This window comes from Triticum dicoccoides, chromosome 5B, assembly GCF_002162155.2.
Source record: "Triticum dicoccoides isolate Atlit2015 ecotype Zavitan chromosome 5B, WEW_v2.0, whole genome shotgun sequence".
NCBI classification, from domain to species: domain Eukaryota; kingdom Viridiplantae; phylum Streptophyta; class Magnoliopsida; order Poales; family Poaceae; genus Triticum; species Triticum dicoccoides.
In genome coordinates, this window is record NC_041389.1 from 31,467,217 (window position 1) to 31,477,174 (window position 9,958).

Here is a 9,958-nt window from a genome sequence, read left to right on the forward strand (position 1 = left end):
CCGCCGCCGCCTCGCACGCTGTCGCCGTCCCGCCCGGCTCCATCCGCCACCGCCCCGCCCGCCTCGGTCGCATCTCAACTTTCTAGAGATAGAGAGTCGGGCGGTAGCGGAGATGCTTGTGCCATAGGGCATCAACATGAAGGAGATCACGACGAAGAAGAAGAAGATGAAGAAGCCGTCGGTTGTCGTTAGTGCTGGCGAGACCGTTGAGGAGGCGATGGTGATGTTTTCTCGGGAGCATCCGGAGTATGTCTAGGCCGAGATGGAGCACTACTGGAAGTGTGAGGAAGAGCAGAAGCAGAAGGGGCCGAAGAAGGAGGATGAGGCCGGTCCCTCGATGGTGATCCCCATCGAGTCCTCTTCCGAGGAGGACTGGGCAGACTACTCGGAGGAGGAGGAGGAGGGGTGCGACGACCCGACGAAGGATGAGTTCTGGGCTCAGTTCCGTAGCTCCGATGAGGAGTAGTTTTATCTAGTAGTTTGAATAAGTAGTAGTTGAAGTTGATGTATGAAACTATGTTGAATTTGATGTTTGAACTGTATTGAATGGATTAGTAGTATGTCATTTTACATCTTCATTTTGGACCACCTATTGGAGTTGCTCTTTTGGACCATCAATTTGGACCATCTGTTGGAGTTGAGCTTTTTTTGGAGCTCCAAAACACACTTTTTGGCGGTCCAAATTTTACATCTTCGGTTTTGGACCACCAAATTTTGGACCATCTATTGGAGATGCTCTAACACTTAGCAAATCGTGATTGCCTTAAGCTTATAACCTTGTAGGATCGGTAACTTATAGAGACATGAACGAAACCGACCTCTTTGAGTGCAAGAATACTAAAAGCAGTCTACTTCCCAAATAATTCGATCTTGGATGCTACATTAGGATCTCACCCATCTCAGATATGGAGGTCGATTATAGAGGGCCGGGATGTATTAACACATGGATTAATTAGGCGAACTAGAGAAAGAAGATCAACTGGTATTTGGGGGCATAATTGGTTGCCGAGAGAGGGAAGCATAAGACCAATCACTACAGCGTGTGCAGGTAATCTATTTTATGTTAGTGACCTTATTGATGCTACAACGGCCTCGTGGAAGGATAATGTGATCCGTGATGTTTTTCTTCTAATGCAAGGCTTCACGAATTTTCGAGGAGCTCTCCCACAACTTCCAAAGTTGACTGCTTATTCCCCTAACAAACTCATGCAAGCAGATTACTTTTGAAACCTTTACACACCTACCTAAGGGGGGTTGTCCCTGGTATAAAACCCTATCTCCCCCATCCTTCTAGGGAACTTTTTGTCAAACCATTCAACTACAAGCTTATGCAACAAGACTGTTGGAGATGTGAGAGATGCTTACTACCTTTGCTCTTGAGAGTTCATCCAAATTCGCAAGAAGGAGCCTTTGGTTCTCCGTAATTTGTGCTCTACGGTTCCAGCTGTTTTGTGTGGGTTTGTCCCAGTTTGTGGTTTCGTGATTGTTCGGCTAGCGGGTTGAAGTTCTTGTAGCTCGAGTCAGCCATCCCCAACGTATGGGTTGCATCCAACCTTGGCAGGTATAAAGCTAGTTATCTCGGCTGCTTGGAGCTAGTTATCCCTCCCCGATTCAACCCTATGACGTGACGATCGGCCCACCCTCGGGCGTGAACTCGTTCATTGAGTTTGCACCTATCATCTGGAATCAGAACCTTCGTTGGCATGGTAGGATCTATTATTTAAGTTTATCTTACTCTCATCCCTTTAGATCGAATTTTTTTCATGCCATATCTTCTGTCCTAGAAGTCCAAAGCCCCACCAAAAATAATTCCAAGCCTTGTTGGCACTGAGATCTTGTTGTTTCATATCGTGCATGTTCTTCATCTTTTAGATGTACACCAAGTTCATCTTTGTAGTTGCTTTCAGATTTGGTTGTTGTGCTTTAATAAATAGAAGAAAAAGTGGCAAAATATCAAAGAGAAAAAGGAAACAATGGCAAAAAAGAGTTAAGAGAGAAAGAAAGTGTTGTGTTAGATCCAAAAGTTTTAGTTTGGTAGGAAAATTTCAGAAGCTTGTGTGTTGTGTGTTTTTCAATCTTGTTGCAAAGGTCTAGCGGGTCTAGCCACATATTTTCTTGGTTTGCATCAACTAAATTTCAGCTCAAGCCCCTTTTGTTTACCCCACCGAGCTCCACCGAAAACCGAAGCTAGTTGTTTGATCTTTGTCTTCTAATCACTTTAACATACTGGGACAAACACAATCTGATGTGAACCCATAAGAAATGTGGTGAGTAAGAGGTGGGGTTGTGCAATTGCACAAAATTATCCTATTTCACTTTGGGCCTTACTAACATGGCAGGATCTAGATCGTGTCTTTGAGGAGGAAACCATTTGCCAAAACATTCAGCTAGAAGCTTATGCAGCAAGACTGCTAGAGATTCGAGAGATCCTTACTACCTTTGCTCTTGTTAATTCATCTAGATTCGCGAGAAGGGGTCTCTGCCCCCCCCCCCCCTCTAATTGGTGCTCTACGATTCTGGCCGTTTTTTGTGGGTTAGTCCTGGTTTGTGGTTCTGCGATTGTTCAGACAGTGTATTGAAGTTCATGTAGCACCAGTCAATCATCCCCGATGTACAGGTTGAATCCAACCTTGGCAGGTATAAAGTTAGTTATCCCAGATGCTTGCAGCTAGTTATCCTCACCGATTCAATCCTACGACTTGAAGATCGGGCCACCCTTAGGCTCGAACACGTTCAGTGGGTTTGCACCTATCAGGATGGCTATACAATGATGTAGGCCCTTTACCTACATTGGTTGAAACTAGAGATTGGGCGAACCCGTGGGTAGTTTCAGTTCAGTCGAAGGTTTGAATTTTTCAATTGATATTGGCAATTCAATCGCTCCCAACTTTTGATGTTCTTGATCACATAAACATGGCTGATACTAGTCATCGTGTCCCATGCGACCGACCTAACTCTTAGCTCCATGCTCTCATTGAGTGCTCTCTGGTGTGGTTTGTGTGGGTGCTAGCCAAGCCAGATCTGGTGGAGATGATGTTAGCGACTACAGAACCCCGGGCATATCAGTGGTTTTTTTCCTACTGACCTCATTATCACATGTAGACTTTATAGTGATGGTTGTGACTCTATGGTTAATATAGTATGCATGAAGTAAAGTTATTTATGAGCACGACTTTTCAATCACCACGAGCTACTCTCGGTTTTGTCAGGCAATATATCTTTGAGTTATACTTTGGTTAAATGTAAGCCAAATCTGGTGAGGGCTACATCAACAAGAGTACTATGCCATGCATGGATACCCCATGATCCTGGGAGTCACAAACTCATGTTCTCATGGTGCGGTGTCACAACACGAAGATAGGGGAGCTCTTGCGGTGTTGTATAGAGATTCAAATGACCACTATGTGGGATCTTCCGATGTCACCTTTGCCGGAATTATTGATGCTTCAGTGCTTGAGGACCTTGCTTGCTGGGAGGCCCTAGCTAGCACTCGCGCAAGACCTCCTTCTACCCAACATCATCATTACTTTGAACTGTCAGGTGGTTGTACGAGATATTGCTCAAGGCATAGGTGGACAACATGCAACTATAATAGAAGAAATAAGAGCAAGTGTGGATGGTTTTAATTATCATCATTTCATTTATGAAAGTAGAAACTCAGATGTTCAAGTTGATAGTCTAGCTAAGTATTCCTTGAATCTAGCACCTGGTAGGCATGTTGGGCTGTTACAGCCTCATGATACTATGCCTATACCCTGGACCATCATTATTCAATAAAGGAATATAGTTTCCCCTAATAATAAGGAAAACGTTTCACACCGGAGCGACGGCCAAACCTTCGGCCGATCGTGAGCCACGCTGGCACTATAAGAAATATGTCAACTAGTGACCTTCTGTCAGTGACCCTGGAAGAATTGGTTATAGATCTATGACCATTTGAGACCAATTGGTCAAAAGCTGTTCGGGGGGCTCCAAACCCTAAACCATTGCGACCATTTTGGTCAGAAAGGTCATAATTTCCTTACAAGAAATGGTCATAAAGCAAACAGTGCTGGTCCCCTGCCTTATTCCTAGTTGTTAACGACCAATATAGATGGTCATAGCCTTGTAGATTGTAGTGGGTTGTGATGACTAGGCGCCATCTCATCAGTTTTGCCTATGTGTCATGTCCATGTGTCAATTTTTGCCCTAGGTTGTGAAGCAACCTATATTTCTGTTATTCAAAAAATTCCCAAAAAATTCTCATAAATTGTTTGGATCATATCTTCATCAAATATGTCAAAAACCTTCCTTGCCTAGTTCAAAAATAACACAACAATGTTCATTTTCCTATTATGTTTAGAGCAGCACTTTGTGAAGGAAGTGTTATTTATATATTCTTGATTTCCCTAAAAATTTGGGAAGACATTCTTCTTAGTATATGATCATCCTCAGCCAATACTCACGCCCATTGGCCATGTGCATTTCCCGTACCGCTAATCAAACACTTGGCTGCTAATTCATGTTTGAGCATGGTTCAGTCTCCTCATGAGAATCTTATGTTATAATTTTCTTCCTAGAAGCTACCTGGGGAGTTCCCAACCCACTAGACATGCCTAGGCCGCCTAGAACGCATGGCAACGCCACGGTCACATGGTGACCACGCGGCGGCATGCGAGCGTATGCGCTCTAGAGTTGGGGCCCTCGGCCACCGTTCAAACCTCGATGTCTCGCCATCAAACCATGTATTTCTGATTAAATAGATACTTATTTACCTAGAAATGATTTTTGGAAAAAATAAAGAGCAAACTATGAGGCACCTGCAGTTCAAATTTGACCCGCTTCCAACTGAATCGAAACTTTTGACCCCCAACCATTTTTTCAATTTTGCATTATATATGGCCTAGTATTTTATGAAATTTATTAGGTCCAATTTTGCAACAAATATATGGTAGGTCCTTCACAAAAAAAACTCATTTTGGGCACTCGAAAAAATGGAAAATGAATTTTTCGTCCAAAAAAATGAAAAGTTCCTTAGGCAACATTGTTTGTCATTCCAAGATGCACCCTTCTGCATGATATGAGGTCATTTTAACTAACTATGCCATGAATGTGGCCATAAGATTGATCATTTGACTTGAAAGCCATGAATCTTCACACATGATAGCTCATTTCTCAGAACACTTTTTAAAAATAATTTCCGTATTACAAGTTTATTATTTTTCCTGGAAACTTGGTCACATATAATGACACAATGCGAAGGTTTTCCAATTTTTTGATTTGTTTTTGAATTTTTTATGCCCGTTTCAAAATGCGGTCAAAACGACGGGCTTGACCGTTCCTAGCTAGTGGTTCAATCTTGGAAATTTTTTGATATTTTTCTGATTAAATAGATACTTATGTACCTAGAAATGATTTTTGGAAAAAATAAATAGCAAACTATGAGGCAACTGCAGTTCAAATTTGACCCGTTTCCATCTGAATCAGCGGGAATTTGTCTTTTTCACCAGAGGTGGATCAAAACTTTTTACACCCAACCATTTGGTCAATTGTGCATTAAATATGGCCTAGTATTTTAGAAAAATGATTTGGTCCAATTTTGCAATAATTATTTGGTAGGTCCTTAACAAAAAAAACCTCATTCGGGGAACTCGAAAAATGGAAAATGGCTTTTTTGTGCAATGAAAGTGAAAACTCCCTGAGGCAACATTGTTTGGAATTCCAAGATGCACCCTTGTGCATAATATGAGATCATTTGGATAAACTATGCCATGAATGTGGCCATAAAATTGATCATTTGGCTTGAAAGCCATGAATCTTCACGCATGATAGCTCATTTCTGAGAACACTTTTTTAAAATAATTGACGTATTACAAGTTTATTATTTTTCGTAGGAACTTGGACATATATATTGACACAATGCGAAGGTTTCCCAAATTTTTTGATGTTTTTGAATTTTTTATGCCCGTTTCAAAATGCGGTCAACATGGCGGGAATGACCGTTCCTAGCTAGTGGTTGAATCTTGGAAAACTTTTGATGTTTCTCTGACTAAATAGATACTTATGTGCCTAGAAATGTATTTTGGAAAAAATAAAGAGCAAACTATGAGGCATCTGCAGTTCAAATTAGACCTGTTTCCACCTGAATATGCGTGAATTTGTCTTTTTCATCAGAGGTGGATCAAAACTTTTCACACCCAACCAATTGGTCAGTTGTGCATTAAATATGGCCTAGTATTTTAGAAAAATAATTTGGTCCAATTTTGCAATAATTGTTTGGTAGGTCCTTCACAAAAAAACCTCATTTGGGGCACTCAAAAAATGGAAAATGGCTCTTTTGTGCAATGAAAGTAAAAACTCCCTTAGGCAACATTGTTTGGAATTCCAAGATGCACCCTTGTGCACAATATGAGATCATTTGAACAAACTATGCCATGAATGTGGCCATAAGATTGATCATTTGGCTTGAAAGCCATGAATCTTCACGCATGATAGCTCATTTCTGAGAACACTTTTTTAAAATAATTGCCGTATTACAAGTTTATTATATTTCCTGGGAACTTGGCCACATATAATGACACAATGTGAAGGTTTCCCAATTTTTTGATTTTTTTGAATTTTTTATGCCTGTTTCAAAATGCGGTCAAAACGGCGGGAATGACCATTCCTACCTAGTGGTTGAATCTTGGAAAACTTTTGATCTTTCTATGATTAAATAGATACTTATGTACCTATAAATTATTTTTGGAAAAAATAAATAGCAAACTATGAGGCAGCTGCAGTTCAAATTTGACCCTTTTCCAACTGAATCGGCGGGAATTTATCTTTTTCATCAGAGGTGGATCAAACCTTTTTACACCCAACCATTTGGTCAATTGTGCATTAAATATGGCCTAGTATTTTAGAAAAATGATTTGGTCCAATTTTGCAATAATTATTTGGTAGGTCCTACACAAAAAACCTCATTTGGGGCACTCAAAAAATGGAAAATGGCTCTTTTGTGCAATGAAAGTGAAAACTCCCTTAGGCAACATTGTTTGGAATTCCAAGATGCACCCTTGTGCACAATATGAGATCATTTTAACAAACTATGCCATGAATGTGGCCATAAGATTGATCATTTGGCTTGAAAGCCATGAATCTTCACGCATGATAGCTCATTTTTTAGAACACTTTTTTAAAATAATTACTGTATTACAAGTTTATTATTTTTCCTGGGAACTTGGACATATATATTGACACAATGCGAAGGTTTCCCATTTTTTTGATTGTTTTCGAATTTTTTATGCCAGTTTCAAAATGCGGTCAAAACAGCGGGCATGACCGTTCCTAGCTAGTGGTTGAATCTTGAAATTTTTTTGTGTGTCTCTGATTAAATAGATACTTATGTACCTAGTAATGATTATTGGAAAAAATAAATAGCAAACTATGAGGCAGCTGCAGTTCAAATTTGACCCGTTTCCAACTAAATCGGCCGGAATTTGTCTTTTTCATCAGAGGTGGATCAAAAGTTTTTACACCCAACCATTTGGTAAATTGTGCATTAAATATGTCCTAGTATATTAAAAATGATTTGGTCCAATTTTGCAATAATGATTTGGTAGGTCCTTCACAAAAATACCTCATTTGGGGCACTCGAAAAATGGAAAATGGCTCTTTTGTGCAATGAAAGTGAAAACTCCCTTAGGTAATATTGTTTGGAATTCCAAGATGCACCCTTGTGCACCATATGAGATCATTTGAAAAAACTATGCCATGAATGTGGCCATAAGATTGATCATTCGGCTTGAAGGCCATGAATCTTCACGCATGATAGCTCATTTTTTAGAACACTTTTTTAAAATAATTGCCGTATTACAAGTTTATTATATTTCCTGGGAACTTGGCCACATACAATGACACAATGCGAAGGTTTCCCAATTTTTTGATTTTTTTGAATTTTTTATGCCTGTTTCAAAATGCGGTCAAAACGGCGGGAATGACCGTTCCTACCTAGTGGTTGAATCTTGGAAAACTTTTGATCTTTCTATGATTAAATAGATACTTATGTACCTAGAAATTATTTTTGGAAAAAATAAATAGCAAACTATGAGGCAGCTGCATTTCAAATTTGACCCTTTTCCAACTAAATCGGCGGGAATTTATCTTTTTCATCAGAGGTGGATCAAAACTTTTTACACCCAACCATTTGGTCAATTGTGCATTAAATATGGCCTAGTATTTTAGAAAAATGATTTGGTCCAATTTTGCAATAATTATTTGGTAGGTCCTACACAAAAAACCTCATTTGGGGCACTCAAAAAATGGAAAATGGCTCTTTTGTGCAATGAAAGTGAAAACTCCCTTAGGCAACATTGTTTGGAATTCCAAGATGCACCCTTGTGCACAATATGAGATCATTTTAACAAACTATGCCATGAATGTGGCCATAACATTGATCATTTGGCTTGAAAGCCATGAATCTTCACGCATGATAGCTCATTTTTTAGAACACTTTTTTAAAAGAATTACTGTATTACAAGTTTATTATTTTTCCTGGGAACTTGGACATATATATTGACACAATGCGAAGGTTTCCCATTTTTTTGATTGTTTTCGAATTTTTTATGCCAGTTTCAAAATGCGGTCAAAACAGCGGGCATGACCGTTCCTAGCTAGTGGTTGAATCTTGAAATTTTTTTGTGTTTCTCTGATTAAATAGATACTTATGTACCTAGTAATGATTATTGGAAAAAATAAATAGCAAACTATGAGGCAGCTGCAGTTCAAATTTGACCCGTTTCCAACTAAATCGGCCGGAATTTGTCTTTTTCATCAGAGGTGGATCAAAAGTTTTTACACCCAACCATTTGGTAAATTGTGCATTAAATATGGCCTAGTATATTAAAAAATGATTTGGTCCAATTTTGCAGTAATGATTTGGTAGGTCCTTCACAAAAATACCTCATTTGGGGCACTCGAAAAATGGAAAATGGCTCTTTTGTGCAATGAAAGTGAAAACTCCCTTAGGTAATATTGTTTGGAATTCCAAGATGCACCCTTGTGCACAATATGAGATCATTTGAACAAACTATGCCATGAATGTGGCCATAAGATTGATCATTTGGCTTGAAGGCCATGAATCTTCACGCATGATAGCTCATTTTTTAGAACACTTTTTTAAAATAATTGCCGTATTAAAAGTTTATTATTTTTCCTGGGAACTTGTCCACATATAATGACACAATGCGAAGGTTTCCCAATTTTTTGATTTTTTTGATTTTTCATGCCTGTTTCAAAATGCGGTCAAAACGGCGGGAATGACCGTTCCTAGCTAGTGGTTGAATCTTGGAATTTTTTTTGCTATTTCTCTGATTAAATAGATACTTGTGTACCTAGAAATGATTTTTGGAAAAAAAAATAAAGAGCAAACTACAAGCCAACTACAGTTCAAATTTGACCCGCTTCCAGCTGATTCGGCAGAAATTTGTCTTTTTCACCAGAGGTGGATCCAAACTTTTTATACCCAACCATTTGGTCAATTGTGCATTAAATATGTCCTAGTATTTTAGAAAAATGATTTGGTCCAATTTTGCAACAATTATTTGGTACGTTCTTCACAAAAAAACCCTCCTTTTGGGCACTCGAAAAATGGAAAATGATTTTTCGTCCAAAGAAAATGAAAACTTCCTTTGGTAATATTGTTTGCAAATCCATGATGTAAACTTGTGCAAAATATGATATCATTTGAACAAATATTTGATAGGACTTTCACAAAAAAACTCATTTTAAGCACTGGAAAATGGAATCAATTTTTTTATCTTGAATCGATCACGACCAATTTATATGGTCATAAGGTCATTAAATGGTTTGCTGCATTCTGATTGGACCATGAGCATATCACGCGGATCACGGATCAACCACCATCGGATGCTTTCGAATCCAACGGCCCAAACCCACCCGAGGCGAAACCCTAGGTCAGTCCTAATGGACATTTTCC